The sequence below is a fragment of the Haliaeetus albicilla genome, chromosome 17, assembly GCF_947461875.1.
Source record: "Haliaeetus albicilla chromosome 17, bHalAlb1.1, whole genome shotgun sequence".
Taxonomy (NCBI): Eukaryota; Metazoa; Chordata; class Aves; order Accipitriformes; family Accipitridae; genus Haliaeetus; species Haliaeetus albicilla.
In genome coordinates, this window is record NC_091499.1 from 3,193,462 (window position 1) to 3,209,887 (window position 16,426).

The window sequence follows — 16,426 nt, forward strand, 5'->3', positions numbered from 1 at the left end:
TAAAGATGTCCAGCATACCTAAATAAAGTCTCTTTGGTGTAGATGATAGGAGCTGGAATAGAACTGTCGGAGCCAAATTTATGAAAGCTCTTCACAGGGCAGTGAATATACGCTTTAAATATATAATAAACCCTCCCTACAGATGGAGAAAAAAGCTGCTGCTGCTGCTGCTGCTGTGGTGACAGAGCAAAAAAGTTGCTGCTTTTGTCATCTGTTAGAGCCAGCCGTTGTGATGGGAATGGCATCACCAGCACTGTCACCATCGGCACTGCTGATAAATCTGTGGAACTGGAAGGAGACATGAGGATATTCAGAAGGAGAAAGGTTATTTAAAAATTAACAAGCCCTTCCACTGTTGAAAGAGGAAGTATAATTCATATGATAGTGCATGAAGGAAGCTCTTATGAAACAGAAAGTTATATTTAGTCTACAGCTCCATGTTTGAATTTAAAAGATGAGAAGTATGTGAATTTCCAGATGAGATAAAATACCACAATTTTAATGTTTTTTTCATGTACTTCTGTGGTTATAACTGTGATGGTTTAAGGGTATAGCACTGTAGGATTTGGAGGAACAGAAATACATTTTACTAGACCAATGACTGTTTGAAAATAACAAAAAAAACCCACTTTCAGCCACACAAGACTTTCTTTGGGCTTTCAGCTCTGATCTTTTAAGACAGGTTAAGAAACAAGGACAATACTATGGGCATGAACAGCATACATATGGCAGAAAATTAAATATGGTCTTTGCAATTCATTACTAAATGGTTTTTCCCATTTTTAATATAAGATCCTCCTATGTGCTGACAGATAACTTTATGCACAGAGAACTTTATGCACAGAGCAACAAATGCAAGAATAATGAGAACATAAGTATCTAATATTAATGTACAGATGTCCTTCAGAAATTGGCTTACTGCAGAACTAGCTGGGGTGGCAAAAGAAATACTGGCATTTTATTTCTGTGAAATAAGACAAAGTTCTACCATTTTTCTCTTGAATGTTTTTGTTAAAGTCAGGTAACACTTGTTTATTGAGCTTGTCATCTGCAAACTTTTTTTTTGTCAAGTACGGCCATCAGCAGCAACTGTCGCTGCAGAACTGTTGCAAGCAGTGATACCAGGTACTCGGGAGCAAGAGCAGCTCTCAGCTGGACAGGACTTGGGAGTCTTGCTGCCCTCAGCAGTGCACGTACCGCAGCCTGGGCTCCGTTACCCTAACCTGTTCAATCCTTCTTGTACCTATAATGTCCCTCGTTAGCCAGCATCTGATACCTCTCTAGAATTATGTTTGGCACCGTGCAGGCGCTTGATACGTGAGTAGTGCTATTCATACTTTTTCTTCGTTTCCCTCAAGGTCAAGCTTCCTTTTAGCATTCCAGCTACTTTTTGAACTCATAATCCATCTGTCTAGCCACTTAGCTGCCTTTCCAAGATTTTGTCTTGGTGCTTACCAGTGCACTATTTGAATATATCATGAGGGTATTTACAAATGATGCATATATCCCTGTTCCTTTCTTAGTAATATGAGGGCAAATTTACATTTAAATACATATAGGTGAAATTACAGCTATGGGGAAAAAAAAAAAAAGGTTATTACTTAAATAATGTTCCAATGAGGGTGAGGATTTGCATTTAACTGTTTCAGTTTTGCCCGTATATGGGCAATTTTGCAAATATTGACTAGTCCACAAAACCAGAGATTTATCCGTCTAAACAAATATAATGGAAGTTGTTGGTTTGGGTTTTTTTTTTCGTCCTGGGACTGAATTTTGAGACAGATATTGCTATTGCCGAATGGTCTTCTGGATGAACCCCCACTCCTGATGGATTACCTCGCCCTGCTGGGACTGTGATAGACCCCATCCATGGCAGGGGGACAGTGGGATTGAGCCCGGGTGTCCTGCCCTGGCCAGTGTTGGGGGGTCACCCTTGGCTCCTGGCTTGCCTGTCCTTGTGGAGCAGCCCCACTCTTGTTTCTCCCTGACCTTTGTATATGTTCTGATTCCTGCGAGCAAAACTGACAGTTTTCTCAATTATAAAATAATCACAAGACACGAAAAAAGTCAGTATAAATGTTGAGTGTATGACAGAAATTCAAGAATAATGTCCCACTGATTTGTTTATTAGTCATTTATTGGAAAGTAAATAAAACAGATTGCAGCACCTTTCTAATCAAGAAGTCACGCACAGTATTAATTTTAAAATAATTACTGAGACAAAAAAAACCTTTTTCTTATTCGCATTTCCAGCAACTAAATATCGTAACAGACATAATGATGATATAAACCACAATAAAAATAATAAGACGATAGTATCACTAACCAATGCAAAATTAAGTCAGTTATTCCTGACTACAAAGCACTGGTAGGTCACAGAAATGTTCTGACAAACAGACTGACCAAAACAGTAACAAAGGAAATTTAACATAAACAACTGCAAGTACAAGTGCCTCCAGAGCAATGATGTAGCTCACAATCATTTCAAGGTCTTGTGCAAGGTGTTGTAGCTGACCTTGCTAAGTGCAAGAGGGTTGAAGTAGACAATTTCCAGAGGTCCCTCCAAACTCCTCCTTTCTGTGATATGAAGGTTTCATAAATAAATTCCTTATCCTTTTGACTCTTCCAAAAACACTAGCCTCTGACTACCCAAGTTTCGCTTTCACTTGCAGGTCCCATGATGGATAACTACATGTACAGCTCTGTGTTCCAGTTTCTCTTGCCAAGCATGTCTAAAGACCTCTCCCCACATCACACCCTTATGTTCATATTAGCCCTGTACACCTCATGTGCTGCTTGTTTGTTTTATGCCCCCACCCCCTCACATTAGCTCACATGTAGGACCTAAATTTACAGTCTTAGTTCCACTCAAAGAAAGTACTGTGCAAGCTCTGAAATGAATAAAAAATGTCTGGCATGTAATCTCAGCAGAGGTTTTTGTTTCAAAATCCTACAGTTATATTTATTTATTTATTTATTTCTCACTTGAATCATAGGTGGAGTGAATTTGAAGCTGTTCAATCCAAATTCACAGAAGGAAAGAAACCAAAGATACAACTTCTGTCTTGGGATTTCCCTGAACTACAGATCACTAGAAGCTCAGAAAGCATACTAGACGTATGTCACCAAAAGTTTTCCTTGTTCTTGTAAATCTGTAAATTTACTTTTTTTTGGCTACTGTTTAAAGTTAGGATGGTAGACTACAAGGAACTTTGAGTTATCTTGTAGAATTGTTTTTATAAGCAGAACTTCTAAAGTATAAGACATATATTTATAATGTATATATGTATATATCTCTATGTGTGTATATATATCGCTCTCTGTATAGATGTAATAATTAATATGGATTCAACTGTTAACAGATTGCTGCCAGTGTCTCCCCTAGTAGCACTAGAAGGAAATACCTGTAGGAACATACACACAATCAGAGGCAATTAAAAAAAAAATCTGCTTCTTAAAATCCCAATTTCTTGCATACATTTCCATTCCGTTTTAATTTCCCCAGCATCACTTTGTTTCATCTAAAGTGATGACAGTTTTATCATCCTTGTGAAGTACCTTTGATATCTACAGATGACAGTGAGAGATACTATTAAAGATAGTCAACTATGTATGAAAATCTTATGTGTAGAGATCGCAAAATTGTTTATGAGTTCAGCCACTTCTCATCCTGCAGTAAGGAGGATTTTGGGATCGACAGGATCACCCTCACTCACTCAAAAATACCAGTCAGCTACATCACTTTAGATACCTCGGTTAAAATGGAAGTATAAAGTAAATTCTATCCCATTAACAGAATATATGGTTAGAAGGTTGTTTGCAAATAATGGATTTAATCTGTGAGGATAGGATTAATTTTGCTTAACTTCCCCTGTCTTCTGAGTTAAGTGTTTGTACTCTCATTGCAGAGAAGAGAAGGTGGCACTTTCAAATGAGTAAACCATTTGATTTTAAACATTTGCTCTTGGATGGGAAGAACAACATTATAAAAGCACCAGCTTTTCTCTACTGACTGTAAAGAGTCTAGCCAACAAACTCAAATGTAGGTGTGTACTTTGTAGATGTTTGCATCTGTTCAGGTAATAATTTAAATGCCAAAATAGAAACAAAAGTGAAATTAGATGAAAAAGTACTTTGTAGGTGTTTGCTGTTTATTACTGTACCCTCTGCTCTTCCTTTTGCAAATACACATGGGCAACCAGCACACAGCTTGCTTTATTACTTTCTTCTTAGAATAAAGACTGTAGTATTCATTGATTTCCAGTAGAGATAATTAGGACCACCCCAGTACTATCCAATACTTAATTACTCCTATGTACATGGAATTACATGAGACACTGCAGATGAATAATATAAGTAAGGCTCCATTCAGTTTTTATAGGAACAAGGTTTCAGGTCCTAATTTGAGTGATTGATTCATGTAGACTTGACTGTGACTGAGTTTTGTATGGCCTCCCAGGTTCACCAGTACACAATGCGTTAAGGATTAGATTTTGATATCCCAGTGAGAATAATTTCTGATAGGAAAATGTCATTAGTAATTTGTACACACTAGAAAAATAAAACATGCTTCTAACTGGCGTAATCAGTGCTTCATTATGACTGAAAGCAGCAAAAACATCTAGGCACCTGAATACTTACTCATATAGTTAAACCTGAAAGTGTAGGAGAGCCAAGATTGTGATTAGACATCTTAGGTTCCTATATTTATGTGATTCTAAATATGCCTTAGATAGCTCATCTTGGCTTCACAAAATTTAAATAGGCAGCTGTCAAGAGTGGGTTTGTGCATCCTATACACAAAGGATCCCTGATTTATTCCTATTAAAGCCATATTTCAAAATGTGGAACAGTCACACTAATCTGATGTCTCAGGATTGTTCATTATCATAGTCTGTTATCAGCATATAATATGATTTTAACAACTTCCTTAGTTTAATTTTAGATTTGAATGTTCATGGGCTGTATTATAAACTCTAATCAGAATGAAGATAATTTATACACTTTTTCACCTCCCCACATCACAATTTTCAGCGTTTGCTTTTGTACCACTTATGGGACTGAGCGTCCCCTCATTTGAGGCTCTGGCTGTACGTGTTCTGTCATTAAGCACCTGACACTCTCCATCCGTGGTACAGAGAAAGAAGGTGCCGGATCCAGGACTGTGAATTCCATGTGTTCTCAGAGCCAGGTGCCCAAGTTCTATGTTTATCAACTCTCAGATACTGAAGTAATAGGCCATACATTTATGGCACATCAAAAAGGCATTATTTGAAACATTCACCATTAGGATGGTGAATGTTTCAAATGGAGAGGCCAGGCAAGGTAGACAACTGTTTATCTTCTCTGTATTCATGGTGGCTACACCAAAAGTCCATCAGTACCCTTTAGGGTCCTTGAAGTACCTTCTCCTGAGGGTACTCGGTTGGTTAACACCAGAGGATCTGCTAACTGTCCTTGTCCTGCCCAAACAGAGCCCCTACATACTGTGGGAGGAGATAAGGTTCCCGTAGTGCACACAAGGAGGTGGCTGGGGAAGGCAGTGGGGCTTGGTCATCCCTTGGGAAAAGGCAAGCCCATCCGTGGGGTCGTCTTTGCTCAAGGACCTGGGTGAACTTGGTGGGTAATGCAGAAGAACGGGGAGGTCTGGTGTGTACCTTCAGGAGTCTTAACCTCGGGGGAAAATAACCGATGATGTGAGTTGTATGTGGTGGGAAGAAATGTGGCAGGAACTACCTGCACTGACGGGAGAGTGAGCTTTGCAAGGAACTGGGTGATTGCAGCAGTCACCCAAACCAAGCTGGTGTTGGCACCCAACAATCAAACTTGTTGCTTCTCCTGTCCTGAGCAACCACCGTGACACATGGGGCCCACGTCATAACCTGTTGTCATGGTTTAACCCCAGCCAGCAACTAAGCACCACGCAGCTGCTCACTCACTCCCCCCCCATCCAGTGGGATGGGGGAGAAAATCGGGAAAAGAAGTAAAACTCCTGGGTTGAGATAAGAACGGTTTAATAGAACAGAAAAGAAGAAACTAATAATGATAATGATAACACTAATAAAATGACAACAGTAGTAATAAAAGGATTGAAATGTACAAATGATGCGCAGGGCAATTGCTCACCACCCGCCGACCAACACCCAGCCAGTCCCCGAGCGGCGAATCCCTGCCCCCCCCTTCCCAGTTCCTAAACTAGATGGGACGTCCCATGGTATGGAATACACTGTTGGCCAGTTTGGGTCAGGTGCCCTGGCTGGGCATGAGAAGCTGAAAAAATCCTTGACTCTAGTCTAAACACTACTGAGCAACAACTGAAAACATCAGTGTTATCAACATTCTTCACATACTGAACTCAAAACATAGCACTGTACCAGCTACTAGGAAGGCAGTTAACTACATCCCAGCTGAAACCAGGACACCTGTTCTCATGGACACTTTGTGGAGTGGCAGTGACCCACAGAATGGGGAAATAATATCTATCTGTTAAGGCACAGGGTAGTTAATGAGAATCTATAAATCTGTATGTTGGATGTAAAGATGGTTTAAGTATGTAGTATAATTTGTAAGTGTTGGTAAAAGGGGATTTTAGGAATGAGAAACAGATACAATTAGGTGGTCAGAAGATATGTAAACGTATCAAATTATGTGGGACCTGAGCATCATGCAAATGGTATGGAATAAGGGGTGGAGATTGTACAGGATTTGGCTGGGATGGAGTTAACTTTCCCCATCTCAGCCCATATAGTGCTTTGCTTTTATTTGTAGCTAGCAGGGTGTTGATAACACCCCAGTGTTTTGGCCGTTGCTGCGCAGTGCTCACACAGCATCAAGGCTGTCTCCCCAACCTCCCCCCAAAGGCCTCTGGCCTGGGGGTGGGCAAGAGGGTGGTCGCCAGGACAGAAGACCCGAACTGACCGAAGGGATATTCCAGACCGTGTGAAGTCATGCTCGGCAATAAAAGCTAAGAGAAAGGAGGAAGGGGGAGATGGTGGGGCTTGAGTTATTACGGTGTTTGTCTTCCGAAGCAAGCGGTACATGTACTGAGGCCGTACTTCTCAGGAGGTGGCTGGACATCACCTGGTGATGGTAAGTAGAGAACAAATCTTGTATTTGCTTTGTTTCCACACGTGGCCTTTGTTTTCTTTCCTTAGACTGCCTTTATCTCAACTCAGGAGTTCTTAATCTTATTTTCTCCCCCTGTTCTGCTGAGGAGTGGGAGTAAGAAAGCAGCTTGGTGGGCATGTGGCAGCCAGCCAAGGTCAAACCACCATATGTACTTAAAAACCAGGTCCAGTACTCTGGAGTCAAAATATAGTCCAGTGACAAACCTTCATGGGCTTTGCATATTTGGGAAAATCTATGTGATTAATAAGAGAATCAAAATGAAACTGAACATAGACACAGACTGAAACTATGATGAGATTTTTAATGATAGAATCCAGTTTGAATTTATCCTTAATATAAGAGGGTCAGGATGTTTTAAGGAGTGGAAGAATATCTAGATATGTAGTGGCCAGCATGAAAGAGGATGAATGAGTCAGAAATTATCTTTGCAATGAATGAAGTGATAAAATTTTCATTGAGTCCTGTGGGATGAGAATTTTGTGCTGGTTTGTTTTCTTAAGTTTCCCCCAAGTAACCATAAGTTTCTCTGGAAATCACCAGTTCTGAATACTTTGGTACATTCATAAAATAGATTGATATTTAATGTGTGGGGAAAATGCATCTGTTAACATTTTCTGCAAAGCATTAGTGAAAAGTATTTCCCAATTAAAGTCAGAAGTTTTCAGAAGAAGTAATGGAGACACCATAGATATTTTCCAGAGAATAGAAATCTCAGCAGGTGGAAAATGTTTGTTTTGTAATTGACATTATGTGGATATTGTTAAGGAATGCAATTTTTTTTTTTTTTTTTTTTTTTCCATTTACATTTTCTACTGGGAAAAAAATGTAGATGGATGGTTAGATAGATAATGATTTGTTTCTCATCAAGTATATGCACTTCTCCTCTCTTCAGGCCAGTGATACTGTGTGTCTGAGTTGTCCTCTTTTTTTATAGCATGACCCATCCTATGTTGCTTCTTGTTCCCATCCCCCTCCATTATTTCTTCTCCACACAAGTCCTTACTTCATTTCTACCAGTCTGTTCCCAAATGTAAAATAAGCTTATTCTAGTAGAGTATGAGAAAATGTCCAAAGATAACATGTCAAAATTCCCAAACACTGATATACATTATCAAAAGATGAAATTAAAAGAATCATTTCTCCCTCAGCTGCTCCAGGCAATGGTGGAAAACTAAAACACTTGGTTCTGTATCTTCACTAGGAACAACTACGGCTGCATTTTTTGAGACTCAGATAATTACTTCATACATTCTTTAAATAATTATACACATTTTTTTAAATTTTGACAGACAGTCATGGCCTTGAGCTTTGCTTTTTTTTTTCTTTTTAGCCAGCATATTACTCAATGGTAGCATTATTCTGACGTATCATCTATAATATTGGTTTAAAATATTTGCAATATTTACTTGAAATGTAAGACTTGATACTTCCAGGAATATTTATATCTATTTAAGTAAAGTTCTATTGTTATTTATCTGCCTGTGTCCTATCTTTCATCATCCCATGCCTGTGTCCCTCTACACCAAATCCTGAGTCTCTGCTTACCAAGGCTTCCACGATTGTACCAGGCCCGTATTTCTCTACGCTACATCATTGCATTAGAGTCATAAATATCTCATTTTACATAGGATAACTGCTTGTTACTGCTACCTATACAAAATTGTTGTGCCACAAAAAGATAAGCAAATCAAACTAGCCACAGACACCTAGTCAATTTGAGAAACTGCTGTCACAGCTAAATCAAGTAAAACAAAGCTGATGAAAATCCTTTTCATATTTGAATACTAGCAGCTAATATCTACTGGCTTGCACAGAGTTTTTGTCACATAACTCTTATTAAATTTAAATAAACTTGAATGGCTTAATTTCCATATTGCTCTTTAAATATGTATAAGGGTTAAAAGATTAGCTATGCATTTAACTAACTCTAAATACCTATAAGCTGATAACTTCTTTTGAGCAACAATGCCATGTAATTCCTGTGAAAAGCCTCTTCTTATTAAGCTTTTTGGGGGGGAATTTGCCTTTAAAGTATTCTCACAAAAATGTCATCCTTGAAGAAGGGATTTCACCTGGTTTCCCAATCAGGCAATGTAGGTGTGATAAAGATTGCAGTCATGACCTCCAAAACTGACTGATTTTCCTTATGTGGACGATGGCAGCCAACCAGGGGATCTGGGTGGATTACTGAGAGTAGTTGTGTCTTTAAAGGGAGAAAGCTAAGGACTTCACTTGAAACTGCGGTCAGGGATTTGCTTAAAAGACTGCAAATGTGAGAGCGGTAGGCTTGCTGTGCTCTAAACCCTGCATTTACTAATGGGCTTAGTCATACTCCACAATCGCTGGAAGAAATGACAAAGAAAGAGGTTAAGAGTATAGTCAAATTGCCTGCCATAACATTGAAACTGTTAAATTCAAAGATGATTTGAGAATCAGATTATACGTCATTTTATAGAGTAAAAGAAAGAAAATCAAAGCACAAAATACAGCCATTGCTATTGATCTTGAGTAAAATTTGTCATCGGTCCAAAATCTAAAGGCACGTGAATTTTTGTCACTGATGTCTGGTTTAAAGCATTCCTTTTTTTTTTTTTTTTTTCCTTTGGAGGGGGAGGAATATATTATGAATGTAATAATATAACTACTTAAATTTCACCAGAATTTGACCTTTGCTGCAGTCAAAAATATCTTTCTGGAGGAAAGGGAACAGGCCATTCATGCAGAGAAAAGACCATTGTGAATCTTTTTAAAATCTTAATAGTCTCATCAAAATCATGGAATGGTTTGGGTTGGAAGAGACCTTTAAAGATCAGCTAGTCCAATCCCACTGCCATGTGCAGGGACATCTTTAACTAGATCACATTGCTCAATGCCCCATCTGACCTGACGTTGAGCGCTTCCAGTGATGGGGCTTTCACAACTTCTCCAGGCAACCTGTTCCAGTGTCTCGCCACCCTCATCGTAAAAAACTTCTTCCTTATGTCCAGCCTAAACCTACCCTCTTTCAGTTTAAAACCCTTGCTCCTTGTCCTGTCAGTAGGGGCCTTGGTAAAAAGTGTTTCTCCATCTTTCTTATAAGCCCCCTTTATATACTGAAAGGCCACAATAACACCTCCCCGGAACCTTCTCCAGGCTGAACAACCCCAACTCTCTCAGCCTGTCTTCACAGGAGAGGTGCTCCAGCCCTCTGATCATCTTCGTGGCCCTTATCTGGATTTGCTCTCAGAGGTCCGTGTCTTTCTTGTACTGGAGACCCCAGAGCTGGATGCAGTACCCCACGTGGGGTCTCACCAGAGCAGTGTAGAGGGGCAGAATTACTTCCCTTGACCTGCTGGCCACGCTGCTTTTTGTGCAGCCCAGGATACGGTTGGCTTTCTGGGCTGCGAGCACCCCTTGTTGTCCAATTTTTCATCTGCAAGTATACCTAAGTCCTTCTCTACAGGGTTGCTCTCGATCCATTCATCCCCCAGTCTGTACTGATATTGGGGCTTGTCCTGACCCACGTGCAGGACCTCGCACTTGGCCTCGTTGAAATTCATGAGATTCACACGGACCCATTCCTCAAGCCTGCCAAGGAACCTCTGGATGGCATCCCATCCCTCCAGCGTGTCAGCTGCACCACTTGAGTCATCTGCAAACTTGCAGAAAAGACAACAAAAATTCACCTAAAAAATATAGAACAAAGTTATAATTCTATTTACATAGAAAATATACAACAAATGTAGAGAAAAATGCATGTGTTTATCAATCTGTGCTATGAATAATTCTGTGACTGCTTTTTTGGAGGTACTGTTTAATCTACAGTCCTCTCTGACCTGGAATTTTATTATCAAAGCCAAGGATGTTCTTTCACTGATAACCTCTCAGCTATGTCATAGTAAATGGGTCCTTATTTCCGTTTTCTTACAACTGAAGGTATGGTCCTAGCCTCCACTTTATTAGTATTAATATAAATATCTCAGGAGGCTCAACTGAGATTAGTCTCAAAGAGGGTTTATACCTTTGGGTGACAATATAGTAGAAGGTAATTAAATAACTGTTTCTCTCTTCCCCTCCCCGCTTTTTTCCCTTTCTTTCTTCTTGTTTCAGACTTCTATGCCACCCCCAAATAATTATTTAAAATGTTAATGTCCCACAAAAAGTAGAAATTATCATTGTTTAAAATTTCAAAATTAAAAAGTTCCAATAAGATTATTTCTTCAGCTAAACTTAGCGTTTTTATGCATAGCTCTTTCAGGTCTAGACCTTTTGCTGGGAAAACAGCCCTGTCTGATTTGCAGCATGCACAGTTTTTCTCAAGTACCTCAGTCTTTCAAGAGACTGATAAATGGTGATCTCACATCTCGGCATTTTCATAGCCGCAAGCTACATGGCCCATCACTTCACTTTTCTTTTACTTTGTTGATAGTTGGTTGGGGTTTTTTTTTCTTGTTTTAAACACACATAAGGATTCCTTTGACTTAATTTTACGCCTTCAGGCAGGCAGAAATATAAAACTGAGCAAAAAAGGTCAGAGATAATATTAATTAAAATTTAATACAGGCATTTTCCCAGCTCTTTACAGGGCACTTTTATAAGCATGAACAAAGAAATTCTCAATAAGAAGAGTCTTCAGCTCTTCTGTAGTTTCTCCTTGTGGTAGCATATGAAAGCCTAGAATGTTTAATAGTTAGTTATCTGGTAGTGGAAAAGCCATGTATATTTTTCATTTGTTGGTATACTGTATGTCAAGATGCTGATAAATAGCAGGTTGCAGCTAATAAGCTTTTTTAGTCTTTCCTTCTTCATAGTATTGAATTTTTTTTTATATAAAAAATGAGGAGGGTTTTTCAACATAAGAATGGAACAGAGCAATGAAACATGTAGAGTTGCCAAACATAATTGAAATAAGAAAAGATTCAGAAACCAGATAAAGCAAACCCGTGTTTAACAAAGTGATTTTAACATGTTAACAGCATCTATTTTAATAACTGTACTTTACAACTTAAAATAGTACCAAATTTTGATATGAGAGTACGTAATAAAACAGAAAACTGATTTCTTTCTTCAAATTGCAATTACTCCATGTTAGTTGAATAAATAGTATTAAACACAAAAACAAAAGGTGGGAGCATATAGTATTACATATGGCTATAAAAGTTAAAGTAAAAATTCAAAAAGGCATCACCTTAGTGTTTTCTGTATGCCTGTAGAACAAGCAAAAGGAAACATTAGAGATAGCAAAGTTATGAAGTTATCCGCTCTATAAATGGAGGGGCATGTATTCTTTGCCAAAATTAAATGAAATATCTGTTTACTTTGGTTAATGTACCTTTTCCCCAGACACTCAGTTGCACCCCACTGCTGAGTAAGGCATATACGGGACTAATTCTAGAAAAGTTAAAGACAGTAACTTTGGTTGTCTTACAATTCTCAGTGAATCTAAGCTATAAGCTTAGAAGAAAAACTTCCAGAGATTGCTGCAGGCCTAGTGGAGATAAAGAAAGCAGAACTACATCATCTATGTAAAATAAGAAAATAATACAAGTCATTAAACAGCTGTGATAGAAATAAAACAAGAAATATCTCATAACACTTCTACTTTATGCTGTTCAGCTTCAATTTCTATGTAAATGATACGAAACCTGCATGAGGTAGTTACAGATGTGGAAACATGCATCATTGAAGAGTCTGTGAGGAATCAAAATGACAATAATATACCTAATGTGTTTCAACCTCCAAATCTTCCATTATTGGACCATAAAACCTACCAGAGCCAAAGCCCTGTCAGTATGACCATCTTAAATGAAATATGTTGTATGATCACAGTGTTCCCAGGTGTACTACAACAGTCCTTTCAGACAGTACATGTGTATATATATATATATATATATATTTATTTTTGTGTGCTGTTGCTCATGAGCAAGTCATGAGCAGCTCCTAAGTTACTGTTTCTTGTTCCAATGGCCTCAGAAAGGACTGAAAAACAGATCTTAACTCAGTTATCATTTTTTTCAGTGACTTCATTCTTCAACACATGCACCCTTTGACTTATTTGGTATGTGTGACCTTTATCCAAATTCTTTACTAAACTCCCCCTCTCAATTTCCCTTACTTGGACTTCGATGTTTCGTGTGTAGGCTGCTGCTTTGCTGAAATTTCCTGATTGGCTGCTTTTTACTTCAGTTATCTCACTTGTATAAATGAGTACATGTAAAAATGAGGAATTCTCTAGATGTCTTGAGCACGTAAGTGAAACAATCTTTTCAGAGAGAAATTAATCTTTACTATCTTGTCAAGTATTTTGGCTGAAAGTGTAGAGACTCCACATTGAGGTATTCCACATTTAGTAGTGAAAAGAAAATGAAAACAGTTTCAAAAAGTGGGAAAGAAGATGTGAAAAATAAGCCATTGTGATTTGTAACGCAACTTGTAATCATAGAAATATCCGAAACTAAAGAAAGCCATGAATAAAAGATTGAGACAAGTCAGCAGTGGTAAGTACGATACTGACAGTGATTATGAACACAGTGCTCCAAAGAGAATACATCATAAGCCAGTTCTGCTAAAACTGGTTTTAGGATTTTGTGCTACATTTGGAATTGCTCTAAATTTGATTGTGATCTGTGTGATTTAAAACTGCAGCTTTTCCATCTCTACCCTCCACACTGTTTTCCACATTGCCATCACTGCAGCCATTGCCGTCATACTGAATCGTGCTGTGGACTGGTGTGCTTTGTTCTTTCAGTAATGATAACAGTTTCAGAGAGGCTATGAATTATGTTTCACTAAACCGACAGATAAAAAGTTAGGAATTCTTTCTTCTTTTAACGACTCTTAAATTATTAATTTGTTGGCCTTCACAATAATATCAAGAAGTCTTTTCCTTCTGCTGTTTTATTTGGATAGAGTATGTTCAAATTAAGCTTAAGGCTAAAGTCATGATTTTCTGTAGCCTACCAGTTGCCAGAAGAAAGTTGCCATTATTTTTTCTAGCTATCGGTAAAAAGTTCTTACTTTTCTTTTTTAATAAACATGAGTTTCTTTACTGGAAAGCATGCAAAATAGAACTGGTTCATAGTTGTAGTGGCTGCCAGGTGCCCACCGCACTGCTCTATCACTCCCCCTCCTCAACAGGACAGAGGGAGAAAATAAAACAAAAAATTGCAGGTCAAGATAAGGACAGGGAGATCACTTACCCATTACCTTCAAGAGTGAAACAGTCTCAACTTGGGGAAATTAATTTAATTTACTGCCAATTAAACAGAGTGGGATAATGAGAAATAACATATCTAAAACCACCTTTCCCCCCACCCTTCCCTTCTTCCCAGGCTCAGCTTCACTCCCAACTCTTCTACCTCCTCCCCTTAAGCGGCGCAGGCGGATGGGGAACGGGGATTGCGGTCAACACATTGTCTCTGCCATTCCTTCTTCCTCCTTCTCCTTCTTTTCTGCTGCTCCAGTGTAGGGTCCCTCCCACAGGACACAAAATTCTCCAACGTGGCTCCTTCCCGTGGGGCTGCAATTCTTCCCGAACTGCTCCAGTGTGGGTCCTTTCCGTGGAGTACAGTCCTTCAGGCACAGACTGCTCCAGTGTCTGTCCTACCAGAAAACCTTCTCCTGCGTGGGCTCCTCTCCATGGGCCGCAGGTCCTGCCAGAAGCCTGCTCCAGCGTGGGCTCTCCGTGGGCTGCAGGTGGATATCTGCTCCACTGAGGAGGGGACAACCTGCATCACCATGGTCTTCTCCACAGCCTTTGGTGCCTGGAGCATCTCCTCCCCCTCCTTCTGCACTGACCTGGGGGTCTGCAGGGCTGGTTCCCTCCCATATTCTCAGTCCTCTCTCCCAGCTGCTGTTGCACAGCATTTTTTAAACCCTTTGTTAAATATGTTTTCAAAGCGGTGCAACCAACATCATTGATGGGCTCAGCTTTGGCCAACGGTAGGTCCATCCTGGAGCTGGCTGGAGCTGGCTCTGTCTGACATGGGGGCAGCTTCTGGTGTTTCCTCACAGAAAGCACTCTTGTCACTCTCCCCACCCCCACCTACCAAAACCTTGCCACATAAACCCAATAAAATAGTTCTGAAAAAAACCTCATAGTTTTTTTCAGATTTTTGAATGAAAATCCCAAACTGTAAGTCTTGAACTCTATTTAACTCTTCCTGAAGTCTTTTTCTATTTAGCCTGCAGCTTGCTAAATAATTCAAAAATATTATCTCTCAAGGAATGTTGTTAACAAAATGTTCAATGCGATTGTAAATATTTGCAAATTGAAAATTGTGCAAGAATTTGGAAACTCACTTCCCTACCCTTATTTACTTTCCACTTTCCTTTTTTAACTGTCAGTCTTTGCTTCTTTATATGTTGATTTTCAGAAATATTTATAAATGAAAGAAAAAAAGCCACAATCAGTATAGTGAATGTACTATATATTTGTTAAATGCATTATGCGTTTGTTAAAACCAGTTCAGTCTGAAACTAAAATTATTTTCCTAACAATCAGCCTGTGCAAAGATACAGACTATAACCACACAGATGGTGCAAATATATCATAGCAAACTTAATTATTTATGAGCTTCAGCAGAGAAAAAGTTAACCAAATAAATCTGATGCAATTTGAAATAAATGTGGACTTTGGCTACTTTTTGTTGGTTTATTTGAATTAAATAGTTCATTACACTGTGGTATTTCTGGAGAGTGGCAAAATTACCCATAATTTGGAGAGCCTAGAAATGTTCAAGTAAAAGTGGCAACAAGATAAAATTGCTCCCTTATCTCATATTTCATAGCAATTTTGTTGTTAAAGCCAGAAGAATAACAATATTTTAACATGCTTTTTTACTACATATATAACATATATATATATATATGACAAGATTGAGCAAACTGTGTCTTTGACATATGGATCCCTAGAATATATATTTTCCCTAATAAAAGGTTTGGGCAATGATTCATAATTAGATAGTCACAACTTTATAAAATAAATAAATAAATAATCTATGATACAGTATTTACAGAATTTACAGAAACAGTGTATTTTAAATGAACTTTTGTAAATATAACCTACGATAAGATTGCCTTGCTTACTGCATGCATTTCAGAACCTTTTTTTTTAAGTCTAAGGATTTGCAGGTTCCTCTGAAACATATGTGGTGAATAAGTGGAGAAAAGAGGAGAAGAGGGGGTCAAAGTTTTCCTGACGTTTTAATAGCCCTTCCTGATCTATAACACTAGGAGAAGCAACTTTAACTGTCATTAATACGGAGTTTTGTAGCTGTTCCCATACTAGGAAATCCAATGCTTTCCCAAAAGTAAATAC